The 17,841-nt window shown below is 43.3% G+C and overlaps 1 non-coding gene and 1 pseudogene across 3 annotated transcripts; both read left to right on the plus strand.

The window, feature by feature from the left end:
• The first annotated feature begins 10,132 nt into the window (after positions 1–10,132).
• On the plus strand, positions 10,133–10,236 carry MIR169n (microRNA MIR169n). Its single transcript, NR_121137.1, has one exon. It is a non-coding gene; the product is annotated as a microRNA MIR169n (primary transcript).
• Positions 10,237–12,792: 2,556 nt separating this feature from the next.
• On the plus strand, positions 12,793–17,652 carry LOC113002584 (FAR-RED ELONGATED HYPOCOTYL pseudogene; annotated as a pseudogene). Of its 2 annotated transcripts, NR_158168.1 has the most exons (5): positions 12,793–12,955; positions 13,171–15,339; positions 15,632–15,835; positions 15,926–16,065; positions 16,740–17,652. The product of NR_158168.1 is annotated as an FAR-RED ELONGATED HYPOCOTYL pseudogene, transcript variant 2 (transcript). The 2 variants fall into 2 exon arrangements; NR_158167.1 differs by lacking the exon at positions 13,171–15,339 and having other exon boundaries at positions 12,876–12,955; positions 16,740–17,533.
• The last annotated feature ends 189 nt before the right edge of the window (positions 17,653–17,841 follow it).

Here is a 17,841-nt window from a genome sequence, read left to right on the forward strand (position 1 = left end):
ATTCTCATTCCCACGTGCATCCCACGTCTAGCTAAAATTAAATTAAATTAAAAAAACACAAATGTGGCCTCAATGACATTCGAACCCGTGACCCCTCAAGCAAATATACTCGTAGCTATCACTACACCACATGTGTGTTTATATCAATATTTGTTACAGTAAAAATATCTACTATATCTCTCCCAAAACCCACCTACTACCTTTGCACAATATGTAGTAGTAGATAATTATCAACGAGAATCCTGAATTATATTTTTGGATGGAGGGAGTAGTATTTAAAGAAGAGCCTCGTATGCAGTTTCTTTTGTTTGAATAATGTTTTGAACTTAAATTCTTTTTTATATGTGTGACATTTATTCTCCATAATATTTTTTTACCATGGATCTGACTTGTGAGTCATTTTTATAAACCAACACCAAAGATGAATCCATGTTTCTTACTTGGAAACCCAAAACAAACACTACTGGCAGGAGGCGCTCACGTTGGCGTCGCTCATAGACGACGAGAAGAAGTTTGGCGACTGCCAGTTTGACCTCTGGGAGCAGTCCTACCTGGCCGCATGCGCCGCTATGTTCGGTAAGCTCCGGCGCAGCCGCCGCTTGGACGCGGTCCAGAGCGGCTGCACCGCGCTGTCCATCTTCAAACAGGGGGACCTCATGGTCGTCGCCAACGCCGGCGACTCTCGGGTTGTTCTGGGCACCGCATCCGACGACGGCGCCATCACGCCGTCCAACTCATCATCCACCTGAAGCTCAAAATCTGCCACATAAATCGCTACTGACCGGCCATGAATGCTTGTGCGCTGGGACGACGGTCGTTGCTGATGTTGTGTGAGTGTCCTCGAACAAGATGTATATAGATGAGTAGCACATCCGGTAGTGCAACGGCTAGGTGTACTACCTCACCGATGAGCCCGGGGTGCACTTCGTTTGGCAGCCCAGCCAAAAGTCATCGATATTCGCCATGTCGCACGCGTTCGACGACTACTATATCAAGGACTGTGGCGTCATCTTGGCGCCAGAGGTGACGCAGAGGAGGACCGACAGCAATGGCCACTCGCCATCGCCGGGGTAGCTTTTGTGCCGGCCTGCCTTTAATTCTCTTCGCAAACACATACACTTGCCTTTTTTGTTTAAGCAAGCGTGTATGGTGGTGCATACCTGATGACTGACAATGTACGAGGGAACTTCTACAAGCAGGTGTGGCACGTGCTCTTCAATGATGAGACCATGCAAATCGTAGCATATATCGAAGTCTGCATGATACTGATGGTTGCAATGTAGTAGTGAAACAACTAAATTAAAATAACAAAATTTATGTATGGCCAGGATTACAAATGGACTATAAAACATTTTCTTATAACAATATAAGACACATTTTGCATATAAGTTATCATGTTATTATATGTTCCCGTTGCAACGCACGAGCACTCATCTAGTCTCTACTACTTATTAAGACGGTAAGGGGTAGGCTGCCATTCCGTGTTCTGCCATTCCCATTCCGCCCTCCCCGCAAAGCCCATTCCCATTCTCGGCTGCCATTCCGTTGTTTTGTCTTTCACATTCCCCCTCCCCGCAAAGCACATTCCCATTCCCATTCTCAGCTGTCATTCCCATTCCGCCCTCCCCGTACTGTCTTTCTCATTCCCCCTCCCACAAAGCTCATTCTCATTCCCACGTGCATCCCACATCTAGCTAATACTACTTATTAAGACGGTAAGGGGTAGGCTGCCATTCCGTGTTCTGCCATTCCCATTCCGCCCTCCCCGCAAAGCCCATTCCCATTCTCGGCTGGCATTCCGTTGTTTTGTCTTTCACATTCCCCCTCCCCGCAAAGCACATTCTCATTCTCATTCTCAGCTGTCATTCTCATTCCGCCCTCCCCGTACTGTCTTTCTCATTCCCCCTCCCACAAAGCTCATTCTCATTCCCACGTGCATCCCACATCTAGCTAAAATTAAATTAAAAAAACACAAATGTGGCCCCAATAGGATTCGAACCCGCGACCCCTCAAGCAAATGTGCTCGTAGCTACCACTACACCACATGTGTGTTTATGTCAATATTTGTTACAGTAAAAATATCTACTACATCTCTCCCAAATCCCACCTGCTACCCTTGCACAATATGTAGTAGTAGATAATTATCAACGAGATTACCGAATTATATTTTTGGACGGAGGCAGTAGTATTTAAAGAAGAGCCTTGCATGCAATTTCTTTTGTTTTTATAATATTTTCAACTTAAATTCCTTTTTTATATGTGTGACATTTATTCTTCATAATATTTTTTCAATGGATCTGACTTGTAAGTCATTTTTATAAACCAACGTCAAAGATGAATCCATGTTTCTTACTTGAAAACCCCGAACAAACACCACTGACAGGAGGCGCTCGTGTTGGCGTTGCTCATCGACGACGAGAAGAAGCTTGGTGACTGCCAGTTCGACCTCTGGAAGCAGTCCTACGTGTTTGCATGCGTCGCTGTGTTCGGCAAGCTCCGGCGCAGCCGCCGCTTGGACATGGTCCAGAGCGGCTGCATCACGCTGTCCATCTTCAAACAGGGGGACCTCATGGTCGTCCCCAACGCTGGAGACTCTCGGGTTGTTCTAGGCACCACATCCGACGACGACGATGTCACGTCGTCCAGCTCATCATCCATCTGAAGTTCAACCTGTCACGTAAGTCGCTATTGGTCGGCCATGAATTCTTATGCGCTGGGACGACAGCCGTTGCTGACGTTGTGTGAGTGTCCTCGAACAAGATGTATGTAGAGGAGTAGCACATCCGTGGTGCAATGAGTAGGTGTACTACCTCGCTGATGAGCCTGGGGTGCACTTCGTTTGGCAGCCCAGCCAAAAGTCATCGGTACTCGCCATGTCGTGCGCGTTCGACGACTACTATATCAAGGTATATGGCGTCATCTTGGTGCCAGAGGTGATGCAGAGGAGGACCGACAGAAATGACCACTTGCTATCATCAAGGTAGCTTTTGTGCCGGTCTGCCTTTAATTCTCTTCGCAGACACATACACTTGCCTTTTTTTGTTTAAGCAAGTGTGTATGGTGGTGCGTACCTGATGGCTGACAATATACGAGGAAACTTATACCGGCAGGTGTGACACGTGCTCTTCAATGATGAGACCATACAAATCGTGACATATATCGAAGTCTGCATGATATTGATGGTTGCAATGTAGTAGTAAAACAGCTAAATTAAAATAACAAAATTTATGTATGACCAGGATTACAAATGGATTATAAAACATTTTTTTATAGCAATATAAGACACATTTTGTATATAAGTTATCATGTTATTATATGTTCCCGTTGCAACGCACGGTCACTCATTAGTAAAGTTAAAAAGAAGAAGAAACAGGGAACTGACAGCGGTGGGACCCACGGAGGCACGCTGTGAGCCTGTGACTGTGACTGTGACTGCGCACCAGACCAGACCAGACCACACAACATGGGTCTGTTTGGTTCAGCTTTTTTCTGACCAGCTTTTCTGAGAATCTGGCTGTGGAGAGAATCTGGCTGTGGGAAGAATCTGAGTATTGTGTGGATTACGTGCAGAGGAATATGAAGTGGTCCAAATGGTTTAAGATCTAGAAAGCAACAGATTCTTACTATCATGACGATTCGATCGATTTTGTGTTCATGTTGATTTTGTACGGTTTTTACCAAAGCGATTCTTATAGAAGCTAGCTGAAAAGCTGGACGTTTGGTGATCTGCAGCAGCTTTTAGTGGCCAGAAGCCGGAAAAAGTCCAAACAAACAGGGGCATACGCGGTCCACACCAGCACCTGCACCACCCACGTTCTTCGCCGTCGTACGGCTACCACTGTACCGGCAACTACTAACAGCTAGCATGATTGCTCTCCTCTGCTCATGGTCATGGATCGGTCGATCGACGATGCAGTAAACCACAAGGAAAAGAACTGCGCTATGTGCCTGAGCCCCTGGGTCCACAAAAAAAAAACAACCGGACGGACTGGTTCTGCTGTACTATTTCAAATTGAATGGTTTAAAAAAACCAGTTTAAAAAAAATGAAAGGACCACGGTCAATCCAGCTTTCAATCCTCATAAACACATTAACAACCCCTATCTGTCTATCTATCTTGTTTGTTACGTGCACATTTTAGGTGGTCTTGTCGATCCTACAACAGCAATCATATGCTTCTCACTCGAGTCTTCCTAGAAGGGTGTTTCCGTGTTTGTGACACTACCCGGTCTTAAATCGTTCTAACTCTAACCGTCTCGTCGATTGGTGTCGATTCACTGTGTTCTTGCTATGATCAAGACCATGTGCGACCGCATGCGTGCTGGCCCTCTCTTGTATGTGGCATAATTTAGGTAGTGTTTGGTTGAGGAGCCAAGTAGAACGGAGTCGTTACATCCCTGATTCTAGGAACGGAGCCGCTCTGTTCTGTGTTTGGTAATCTGGAACGGAGCGGTTCTGTTTTTTGTTTGGTTGCAGAGTGAACGGAACGGAGCGTGACTGTGAGAGCGGGATTGGAACGGAGCGGCTCCGTTCCATTGATTTTTTGGAGCGGAATGGTTCCGGATCTGAGGAGAATATTCCCTAATTGGAGCCATTCCGTTCTAGTTACTTTGTAACCAAACAACAACAAAACTGGAACAGAACGGTTCCGTTCTACTTGGCTCTCCAACCAAACACTACCTTAGTGTCAACGCAGCCCCCCCTTGCATCTGTCACTAGTGGTCCTATTTGGGACTGCTTCGGGACAAATATACCCTAAACCTACGTAACTTAAAGTACAGATAGATCTATAGTTGTAGAAAAACAATATTATGCCCGCAATTGTTCCATCGTTTGGATTGGATCGTCCAACCATGCCAGATTGCATGCACGTGCGCATACATAAAAATAAATACCTAACCTGAGTTTGGCTGGTCGACGGACACAAAGACCAAATTTTTCGTGCATGCGCACATGCAATTTATGAGCCACGACATGAATACAGTACACAACCTACCCCTTAGCATCTCAAAATAAATATACATCTTACATCTCAAACTATTTCAAATCTAACTGGATTTTAATTGTATAAAAATTATATTGACATCTCTATCTGTAAACAAATTTATTGTATGTAAATAATATAATTGATCTATTTATCCGAATTGTGATGCGGCACCTATAGCTGAACAACGTACACGTACTACAGGGGGAATCCGAAATGTGTAGTCACGGCCTAGCTTCCCGTTTCCCCTGGACCGCTGCCGCGGCCCAAAATAGTGCACCCACGTCCCACGGCCCACGGGCCGAAATGTAAGCACACATGCCAAACATGGCAGTTGTTTAGCCAGGAGTTTATATTCAGTCTTAAAAATAGCTGCATGCCTGTACACAGACCAATACAGCTGCCAAATTACGATACTATATTTGTAAAAAACTTGACATCCATGTACAGGTACAAGTAACAGGAGCATCTTGATTTTTTTTTCCTGGGTAGATCGATTGGTCATGTCAAAGAGGAATGCATCGATTGAAAACGTGCTAGTCTAAGCTTTGTTAGCACTGGGTTTCTGGTGTTGTCAGGTAGTTTATTAGTACCATATTTCAAAGTTAATTAAGAAAGTCCATTCCACTTTAATAAAGAAACAGATTCCCCATGTTTCAATATCTTCCTCTTCTTTTCTTTTCCCGAATAGCACATTTTGTAAAGGGCAAAAGGTAGTATACAGCTCTTCAGTCCTACCGAAGGGCTAACAGAATATCAGCCAGTTAGTTCTCTCTTTTTGTTTCCTTTTAGCATTGATTGATCTAAATAGCGGGCTAATACATTCTTCTTGAACAACTAATAGTAGTAGAAATTTCATGACTCACGACCTACACAGAAATGATATATACAAATTAAGAAGGATGTCAAAAATCCTAAAGGTATATCGATCGATAACAACTCTAGAAAAAGTGGGATCGAGTCCACAGTCCAGTAAACCACGTGAATCATGGATAGGTTGACATGCAGAGGACAGTTGACTATTTAGTACAATGTTTTGAATCAACAATGCTTTGTTGTGATACTTTTTAATGGAACTTATTCTTCTTCCACTAGAGACTTTGCCCACCTGCAGCATTACTACTGGAGACAGTTGGCAATTTGCAGTCACCCAATATTGGATTCTTGCATTGCTTTGACAAGTTTGCTATTGCTGCCCATATATTATTTGTGAAAATATGTTAGGGTGTTAGCTCTATCAGAAATATGTGACTTGTATTTACATTACATTAGAGAATCGTAATACAAGTCTATATCGGTTACAATCACCATATATATCATGTTAATCCTCAAGCTTTTCATCTACACAAATAGAGAAGTCCGGTTGGATTACTATGTATCTAATAAAATATAGCTATAGGGGAGTTCATTTCTAACAATCCTCCTCCTCATCATAACTTAACCAAGTTAAGATTGTGTTATAAATTTTTCCTGCAACTGTGTCGACAGAACCTTTGGTACTTGACTATTTTCATTATATATGGCACCTCAAATTTCACATCAACCACTTGTCGAGGGCACCAAGTCTAGGCAGGGATCTCTTAATGTCAAACATATCTGCCTTTCAGTTTCACAGCTCCTTGCTTTGGCGATTTCATGGTTGATTGTAGCACTTGTCCCCAACTGAAAATGATGTCCTCTCAAGGAACAAACAAAAAGGGAAATGGAGTATATATGCAAATCTTACAGGAGACAGAATATTTTATTTTATCAAAAAGGAGAAATTAGGCTCGTGTACCTTCTATCAAGCTGTAAGTACATATAATTAGAACAAAACCCAAGCAAACTATAATTTAGAATTGATGGACTAGTAAATATAAGCTTAATAATCAAATGGGTTGATGGTGTGATGTATAGATGGCCAACAGGCCGGCCCGGCACGACCCGGCACGGGCCCGGGGAAGCACGGCCCATCAGCCAACGGGCCGGCCCGGACACACGGGCTTAACGGGCCGTGCCTAGGGAGCCCACGTGCCTGGCCGTTGGCCCAGGCACGGCCCTCTGGGCCACTTTTCGTGTCGGGCCAGCCCGCTAGGCACGCTCAAAAAAACGGGCCGTGCCAGCACCAGCCCGTCAGAGATCCCAAACAGCAGAAAACATAGAGAAATTTAACCAAAGTTAAAAAACAGCAGAAAATATAGACAAATATAATAAATGAGCTGTTTTGTGCAATGTTGCCTCATTAAAAACCTTTCTAGGTAAAACTCACCCTTGTGAGAAACCCTAGAAAGGAAAAAAGAGTGCAGCCAGCTCAAAAGTTTAATCACTAAGTTTGTATCTGTTACAGATGTATATTACAATACAAAATGACTCTCTCACAATCACTCAATGACAAAGCAGTGAAAGCACATGTCAGATGACCACATCACAGTCTAGAAGACTACAACTAAGCAGCAACAGGTTCATCTTCATCAAGAAATAAATTCTGGAATGAGTCCTCAAGCTCTGGATTGTCAACAGCATGTTGTTCTCTCTTTTCTCCTAATTCCCAATCTTTTAAGCAAGTCAGCATCTCCACATTCTCAGGCAATAAGCGTCGTCGTCGCTCCTCGATTATCCTCCCTGCCAAACCGAAACAAGACTCCGAAGAGACAGTAGATACAGGAACAGACATAATATCCCTTGCCATTATGGATAAAACTGGATATGTTAGCTTGTGGTCACGCCACCAGAGAAGTATATCAAAATCATCCTCATAAGAAGTGACATTGTCACTGTCTAAGTAGGCTGAGAGCTCACAAATAGCAGATGAAGATGAAGCAGAAGGGGTAGAGCTAGGGGGAGGACCAACAACACCTGAACTGGAATCTCCAAATATTCTTCCCCAAGCTTGTTTTCTTTTACCTGTATGAATAGAAGGCTGAGCAGCCCTTTGAGCCCTAACTGCACCAAACTTAGTCTCATATTTAGTAAACAGTTTATACAATTCATTTTTTACATCAGCATAATATGTACTGTACTCACACCCAGTGCACTCTCCAAGTAAATGCAACACATTAAAAAAACCTCTCATCTTAGCTCTAGGGTCCAGAATGAATGCATATGAATATAGCAAAGGTATGTCACTCCAAATATCTGAGGTTAATGCAACCGAAGAAGTAGCAGGCAACACAGAATTGATAAGCACATTACGTCGTTCAGTGAAAAGCTTCAGAAGGTCTCTAGTGGTGGTCTGTCTAGACACTTTGGTAAACCTAGGGTTATGAGCACGGGCAATATAATCCTCCCAGGCCTGTGACTCACCAATACCTAATGGAAGGTCAAGCCTAGCAATCAGACGACACAACTCAGTTCGAGCAAAAATAGAATCATATTCCCAATTGTGTAGAGAACCATCAGGATTGAAAGCAAGCCTAGACTGGACCCTAGCAGCGTGATCAACCTTCTTCTTACAAGCTTTCTGGTGTCTAAGCAAATGCCCAGTACCAGCAGAAGATCTAGCAGATAAACGAGTCTTACACATTCTACAAATAGCAGCAATTCGAACATTGGACCCATTCACTTTCTCAAATACCTCATCAAAATCAACCCAGACAGTAGATTTACGCTTACCAACAGATGAGGTACCAGTACCACCATCGGTGCTGGTGGAGCCGACCGGAGTATCGGTGGCCGTAGCAGGCCCTCCACCAGCGTTGGTCGGATTAGAACTTAGATCGACAGGAGCAGAGGTTAGATCGATACCGAGCAAAGCAGCAGCGTCAGCCTGGATGTCGTCTTCGTCATCTGGGACAAGCCCTGCCGCGCGAAGGTCGTCGTTGCCGGTGACCGGATTGACATCGTCATCATCCGCCATGGCGACCTTCACCGCGGACGGCCGATCTCCAGCACCGTCCCTCAACGGAGCACGCAGTCGCCGTGCCCGATCTACCCCAGAGGAGGAAGACGAGGCATCAGCAACTGACCTACAAAAGAGCAAAACATTATACAGTTAGGGTTAGGGTTAGGGTTTACGAAAGATCTAGGGTTAGGGTTAGGGTTTACCTGTGCTACCGGAGCCCGATGCCGGAGAACACGGGGGCCACCCAGACGACACACGACAGACAGAGACCGATTAGAGACGACGGCGAGCTGGGGAGGGCCGGAGGGGAGGACGAGACGACAACACGAACTCACATAGTTCACCGAGAGAGAGGGGATTGGATAGGGGAGAGGGGTTAGAGAGGAGTTGGTGGATCGAGGTCACCGGCGTCGGGGACGGGAGCCGAGGTCGCTGGACAGGGGCGGCGCCGCGACGGAGGCGTCGGAGGGGAATCACCAATCGCCAAGTCAATCGCCGCCGAGTCGGGAGAGAGAGAGGGAGCAGGGTGCGAGTGCGAATGCGAGTGCGAGCGGAGGGACTGAGAGGTGGGCCCCTTGGGGCGAGGAGGCGAGGAGGTAAGGGGCACGGGCGGCGTCGGCTACGGGCCCCGACCGGGCTGTCCGCGTGGAGCAGGTCGTGCCGTGCCGGCCCACGTGCCTGGCCAGCGGCCCAGGCACGGCCTGCTCCACTGGGCCGTGCCAGCCCGGGCCCATCCCATACGTGCCGGGCCGGGCGCGAACCGGGCCAAAAAAACGGGCCTCAGGCCGGGTTAACGGGCCCGTGCCTCATGTACATCTATAGTGTGATGAAACAGATTTTTGTACCAACTGGAAGAATCTTTTTTTGCCATTGGCCTCTAAGAGGGACTCCAAAGAACTGTAGCTTGCAAGTGATCGGCTGTGTAAGGATAATTGTCACAAACAAAATTTGTAATATGTATGGTTATCTCAAAACATAATTCAGAACTCCTAGCAGTTCTGAAAGATACTGGAAAAATATTAACAATAATCAAGTGGCTAGTGTGCGCTATTGACATATACTCCAACCTCCTACACGCATACTTATCCACTCAAAAAATGATTTGGCTAAGCTAGGATTTTCTCGAAAAGACCGCTAGCTGAAGAATATGTTCTACACTGGGACAGGTCAATGCTGTACGAAGCAAATTGCAGGGCAGCCTAGCAGTATCAGAGCCCTCCACTTGCCCACGTTATAAATACCAGAGGTCAATGGCTTACCTGAAGTGCATGGGCGAACAATGCAAGAGAAGAGGGGAGCCTTACATGGACATGGGGGAGCCTATCTCCCTTAGCCAAGAATGGCTTGCCTATCTCCACTGTTTGGTTCGTCTTGGGAGACCACCCTGATGATGGGTGTACTGTGTGGATGATGGCAGGCCTTCTTGGCTAAGCGAGTGATTCTCTTCCACCATGCTAGGCTTGCCCTCTTTCTAGTTCTGAGTTTTCCTTTCATGTCAAAGATAGCTTAGAAGTTAGAAGGTAGGTATGTGTGGTTTGCTATTGGGTTATAAGCTGCATAGATCATTCATCACTCCTTTAGAAGCATGTTTTGAAGAATTGAAGGTAAGGAGACAGCTAAAAGACACACACGAAGTTTATACGCTGTTTCAGAAAATTTGTACATGCTGTTTCAGAAAGTTTGTAGGTTAGTGACTGTTGTTTCCCTCATCGTTCTCCTTCACTTTTCAAAAATAGTCACAGCTATGGGTGGTAATGGACCGTAAATTTTACACTAGTAAATTTAAGGATCGGATTAGATTATGATCGGTCTCTATTTCTACTTATTTTGAAACTAAAATTGATTAATAGATCAAACAAATTATGAAGAAACATTTTAAATCATGATCTATTACCACCCTAGTCATGGCCTTTAGCTTGTACCAATGGGAAAAAACTATTTGGCTGGAACCTCGTTCCATTGTCTAAAAAAATGAAAACAAACTACTTTGTAATTGCATAAACCTAATTTTACGAAAGGGCCCAAAAGGCTGTGTTGTAGTGTCATTAGGAAAAAAAAAGTCGATAAAACCTTCTAGCGGCACTGTGGCAGTAAAACAAAAGAAGAATAAAATTTTATTATAGGTTATATGACTATTGTTAACTCTGATTTTATATTTTAGAGTGGCCTATTATATAGTATATATAGGATTACAGATGTTATTTTTATTGCTTAAAGCAATTCATCTAAACTACATGGGATATACATGGGATTCCTTGTAGGCGCACAATGCATAATGCCACGGGTCGTTGTTGTGATCACTCATAGGTCTCAACGTCTGCCAGACTACGTTATACTTATAGGACCTAGATTATACACATGCAACTCCATCGTCCGGATGGTGCCCATCCGAGCCCCGCGTCTCTAGCTAGGTGAATATTGACGCCTGCATCCATGTTTACCACACACTAAGGACGAGCTGTTTTGGGAAGGATAGAGTAGTGTTATGATAAGTAGTGTCAGATAGGTTAGATGGGTTCGGTTTGTTAGGAAAGAGAGATTGGATTAGTTTAGTTTGTTACGAAAGTAATAAGTTAGATTAATTTGGTTACGATAACAACTGTTTACTTAATGGTCAAATAAGAGATAAGAATCACTTGCTTAGAAAATCAACACTTACTTAGAGCTAAGTAAATCTCTGTATATAAAGGAAAAAATGTATATCACTAATCAATCTAACTAAGTAAGAATTAATAAAGAAAACCTTTTTGTCTCACCCAGTTGCGGACAAGGCCTCAGGCAGATGACCTGCGCTCTCTCGACCCTAGCTCCGCCAACAGTCATATTGTTACATGGACAAAATGTTTCTAGCTTCATTACCCAAATGTTCCCATGTTTAGAGCATCTCCAACACAGTGCTCCAAATTAAATTATAGAATTCAAGCTAAAAAAATGTTCCAACAACGCTCTATTTTACAAAATTGTCAAAAAAGTCACATCCTAAAGTGCAACAAATATTCTACACCTTATTGGGTTGCCCATATCTAGATCTAAACGAACAGACACTTCACAAAACTTTTCTTTCCAAACGAATGTAGTAGATCAACAAATTTCGGTTAACCACTTTGATTTGGGACTTTACTTGGAGCTTATTTTTTTTGTTGATGCCCTAAATTTTATAAAATATATCTATTTTAAATTTTTAGGGCACATGGCACATGGTACATTGGTGGAGATGCTCTTAGAGAAATCTATTCCGGCGTTACGAGATAATGCTGCGGATTGGTACAATGATATATTTATTTGAAATAAAAGGATTTAAAACAAATCAAAACACAAATAAAGAAAAAAACTAATAACAGAATTTACCCTAGGCTGATGATAGCCAAGGGAAAAAATCACTAGTGGATATGAAAAGAATAAACTCTGTTGTGACTTATAATAAATTACAATTATGAAAGCAGTTGGAAGAAAAATAAAAAACAAAAAAATAGAGCCGTGTGTCAGAAAAAAAAGGAGAGAAGGAAACGGAGAAAGAATGAGAGCAATTCCAAGAGAAAGCTAAAAAAAAGCTACCAAAACGTTTTTTAGGGAAAAATGTTGACATCTCCTATGCAACTAATAATTTCCCAATTTTTTTCGCCCCCGTTAAGGTAGCCTCCCTCGTATTTGCGTGACCCGAGAAACCTCCAATCCATCGACACGTGCCATTCAGTTCTGGTGTCATCCTGTATCAATTATTCAGCTGCTTCAGTTGTTTCAATTATTAATTAGTTCAATTGTTCGACAATGACTGGAATGGTCCAGTACTATAAGTACTGTAGCGTTTGTTGAATCAATAGCACGAAAGAACTGTCATGCAGATTTGGACTACAGCCTGTTGGTGTGGTGAATTATTCGTACAGTAACTTTATTTAACAGTATTCAACAGTAACATAACTACATAAATCATTTTTTGGCGGCATTTTTAGCATCATTTTGTATTTGTGAGTGAAAGAGAAACCGGCCCGGAGAAGCGAGCTCAGCCACAGGCCACAGCCTCACTCATGCGTTCACAATCACACCTGCTGTTTTTCTTCTCCAGTTCACCTCGCGCGCGTGACAACTAGGGAGCCCGCCGCCGCCCAGGTCTTCGTCGAACCCTTTGCCGGCAACGAGAACCCGCCACGCCAGGTATGCCCGTCCCTTCTCTTCCCTTCCTGCTGTGCGAAGTTCAGCACCCGAACCCTAGCTCAAGCTATTTGTATTCGGATCTGATTTAACCACAACTGTATACTACATGTATTGTGCCTACTAAATTCGTTTTTTTTTTTGCAAAAAAAAAGAAAAAGAAAAAGAAAAAACAACTACAGCCATATCTACACTTATCCCGCTACTAGTTTCAGCAGCTCCGTAATTGTGGCGATGGTTGCTCCTACGGGATCTTGAATTCTTGACACACACACACACCGATGGTAATGGTGATGGAGGGAGGAAGGACGGAAGGCGACGAGCTGATTGCTGATTATGTGGATTGCCTTATGTCTCTGGACACCAACACCCGGCCTGTCCACAGCGATGGTCTCATCCTCGGTGCTCCAGGCGGGGGAGGAGGGACGGTCGATGCCGGAACTGAGCCAGATGCCATGAGAGATATCCCCTCATCCGAGGACCCCAATGAGCCCGTGCTCGGCATGACGTTTGAGTCCGATGAGGCCGCCAAGGCATTCTACAACGACTATGCCAGGCGGCTTGGCTTCCCCTTCCGCGTCGGCAGGTCTCGGCGGTCGAAGGGCACAGAGGAGGTTGTCGTCATGAAGAGGTTCGTTTGCTCCAGGGAAGGGGTGTACAAGAAGAAACAGACCTCGCCGGATGAGGCGGCAAGGAAGCGTGAGAGGATGTCTATGCGAGAGGGTTGCAATGCTATGATGGAGGTGGTTAGGGAGGCGGACCATTGGGTTGTCTCCAAACTTGAGAAGGCTCACAACCATGAGCTCGGCACTTGTAGCGCCAAGGTTGGGTACCTTCGTGCGAGAAGTTCTCTTGGTGGCTCTGATAAGGCCACAATGGTGGGGCCTGACGAGATGGCGTTTCTTAGGCAGAATGTCCTGGGGGAAGGAGGAGACGCCCAGGGCCTTCTTGATTATCTCAAGAAGATGCAAGCCAATGACCCGGCGTTCTGCCATGCTATACAGGTTGACAAGAATGGCTGTGTGGTGAATGTTTTCTGGGCTGATGCTAGGGCCAAAGCAGCTTATCGGCATTTCGGGGATGCTATAACGTTCGACACGACGTACAAGAAGAACAAGCATATGATGCCCTTTGTTACTTTCTCGGGAGTCAACCATCATCTGCAGACTGTTATTTTTGGATGTGCATTGCTTATGGAAGAGACTGAGTTCTCGTTTATATGGCTATTTGAAACATGGTTAGCGGCAATGGGAGGTAAGGCACCATGCTCATTGGTCACTGACCAAAACAGGGCCATGAAGGCTGCAATTGGGAAGGTTTTTCCGAATTCCTGTCACCGTTTCTGTAAGTGGAGTATTCTGAGTAGAACCAAGCAAAAGCTGACCCATACATACTCAGAGCATCCAACCCTAAGAGATGAGCTTGAGAGCTGTGTGCTTGAGACTGAAACCATCTCGACATTCGAAACCACTTGGATGTCAATCATTGATAGATATGACTTGAGAAAGAATTCATGGCTTCAAGCAATATACAATATCCGCCAAAAATGGGTTCCTTTGTACCTGATGGATACATTCTTTGCAGAAACGTTCCCCACATGGAAATTGGAAACCATGAATGATTTCTATAAGAAATATTTCAATACAAAAACAACGCTTGAAGTTTTTCTTAATCAGTTCGATTTGAGCTTGGCAGGCCGATATGAGGATGAGGCAAAAGCAGATATGGATGCCTACTTAAATAAGGCAACTACAAAAACTGCATCGCTAATAGAAAAACAGGCAGCAGGGACCTATACCAAAGCAGTCTTCAGTAGGTTTCAGGAGGAATTTACAGAGTCTCTAGGGTTTATCATTCAGAAAACCGAAGACGGCTGCATAAGTAAATACAGCATCACAAAATATGAAGATCCATCAGACACATTCTGCGTGACTTATAATGCTTCCAATAAGATGGCAAACTGTAGTTGCAAGTACTTTGAATTCTCCGGTATTCTGTGCCGCCATATTCTTGGAGTATACATAATAGTTGATCCACGAACACTTCCAACTGAATATTTTATGAAACGTTGGACAAGGAAGGCAAGAGATGATGATGCTTTGTTAGAAGATAATAACAACAATACTCATGATGAGGATGCTTCTCAGTCCACCACAAGCCGCTACAATACCCTATGTGCTGATGCCATCAGATGTGCTGAGAAAGGAGCTGGATCGGAGGCAGTATATAAGGCAGCAAAAGATATCTTACAGAAGGCATATGAAGAGATTATTGCTTATGAAAGAAATACTGGCCAGGGATCTCAAAGGGATGTTATAAACATCAACGAGGATGTCACGATTGATGATGCAATGAATGATAAATCTATGCCAGATTCTGGACGAAAGGTACACCTAATATCGAACTGTAAATTCTTCAGGAGAACCATATTCTTGTCAGCATTATTCTGTGCTATGAGTGCAAGGACAGTAGATGATACTTATGAGATAAGTTGTATGTTTTTAACCTGTTGAGACGAGCAGAGTGTGTCTCATTAAAACTTCATACATTTTCCTATTTTTACTCCTGGTGCTAACTAAATGGAATAATATAGTATCTATTATGATCAACATAGTCTTATATAATTTCTTTGATCAAAAGCTACACAGAAAGAATGAGGCATTTTTGTTTCCCTTTCAGGTGACTAATCTACTAGGCCAATTTGTTAATTCCACTTGGTCTCCGGTCTAATCCACGTTTTTGTCATCTCTTTGGAGATGAAAATGTGATTTAGCAGCATTAGCAGCTGTCATGATCGTCATGCAATATCTATTTTGGATTGGGTAGCAGCGAACAACTCAACAACACTTGGACATTTCAACATGAAATGATCTCCATGAGAAGGTAAATGTTAATCATTAAAGTATTAGCATTATTCAACATTGCTGTACCACGTTAGTGTTCCTTGAGCAATGATAATATTCTAATTTTCAGAATGTCCGCCTGACTTCAGTAGACCAGGACAATTTAGTTTGAAGATGCTGGATCATTTCTGTGATGATTAAGTCTTTGTCACTTCAATAAGCGTCCTGTATGGTGTTGCCTGTAGCCCTGTATGGCCGAAGCTACTAAAGGTGAGCATGTGAATGTCAAATTATTTGCTCTTTAGGTTTCAGATTTTTTTTTCCATTTAGGAAAATTTACATCCATCGTGGCCCCTCAACTTTTTCTGTGCTTTTGGTTCTGTCTGGCCATACTTTGTGCAGCCTGTTGATCACATATCCCCCAAATGTCTAGATCAGTGCAGAATTACATAACATTGTATTTATGGGTGATTTTGGGTAATCTGTCTGCCACGTCATTATCCATAACATCAAGTTGAAACCACACCTCAGTTCACTTTCTAAATTCTAAGTACACAACAAAAAGGTTAATAACGACAATTGGAATGTTTATATGGAAAACAAAAAGAAGCTGCAAGCAAGCAAGAAACAGTCATGTAGTATAAGTGTTTAGCGGTCCATTTAAGACTTTAAACACTGGTACAACTCAGCACTTGCTCAGTCAGGATTAACGAATATCTGTTACCTTCCTACTCTAATCATGTTGGCAAACTATTTTTCAACCAAGTAAGAGTTGCTGTATATTTATTTTTCTGGTGCATGATTTCTAAGAACTTGCATTAGTTCTGTTGGGTCTGTGTTGGATCCTGAATGCCTGTTCCATTAAATTTCAGCTGTGTATCTTGTATCTATGTTTTATAGGATAAATTCTGACACGACAACAATGTGGCGTTGGAACATAGCAGGTAATTAGGGTTTGATAAAGTTAAAGCAACCGAGTCCCAAACTTTTGATCTTGATTCGTGCAAACGGGGACGATGCAACACATTTTCAAGGTATTCTGGACCTTTATGAAGCATGCTCTGGGCAGGTCATCAACAAAGACAAGTCTTCTGTTCACTAAAAATACGAGAAGTGAGACGAAGATGGCGGTCATGCAAGCTCTAAATTTAACACAAGGGACTTTCAACGACAGATATCTGGGCTTACCAGTTCGCTTTGGGCAGTCCAGGACAAAAACTTCTTAGTACTTAAATGATAATGTGACAACGTATTCAAGGTTGGAAAGAAAAGCTGCTGTCAAAAGCCAGTAAATAAGTGCTGATAAAGGCCGTAGCACAAGGAATTCCAACATATGCTATGGGATGCTTTGACTTAAGGAAGACTTGTCTGCTCAAATCAGCAATGCCATATTCAGATATTGGTGGAGTCAACAGGACATGGGAAACAAAGTGCATTGGGTGAATTGGGCTAAAATGAAAACGCTAAGGGCTTGTTCGTTTCACGGTTAGTCCATGTGGATTGGTTAGTCCATGTGGATTGGGTGGTATTGAGTCGGTTTAAATCCATAACAAATCAAAATCCATTCCAATACACTTCAGTCCACATGAAACTGGAATAATCGAACAAGGTCTAAAGAGTTGTGATGGAATGGAGTTTAGAGATATCGTAGTATGTTCTTTTATAAACTTAGTCAAAACTAAACAAGTTCAACTTCAACTTATAATGAAATTAAATAGACGAATAAGTACATTGCTAATGCTGGTCTTCAGAGAGTGCGATGGTTTGTTTCATATGATTCACTATGATGCTTGTATCATATATAATTAATTCATGTTCCGCATTCAGTGACAGATTATTGGGATGATGCCACAAACTCCTAATTTCTGTTACACCGGATACTTCTGTTCCCATTTGTTTGCTGAAAGACAGCTTGCCCCGGTTGCAATTAAGTTCATTGCTTTAAATCTGCAGAACTGAGGGTACTGTACAAAACGAGGACGATGTAGCTGCCCAGTTCTTCGAGGACGCTGATTTCTTGTTTAACGCCGATGCCTCCATTAATCC

This window comes from Zea mays, chromosome 3 (genome assembly GCF_902167145.1).
Source record: "Zea mays cultivar B73 chromosome 3, Zm-B73-REFERENCE-NAM-5.0, whole genome shotgun sequence".
NCBI classification, from domain to species: Eukaryota; Viridiplantae; Streptophyta; class Magnoliopsida; order Poales; family Poaceae; genus Zea; species Zea mays.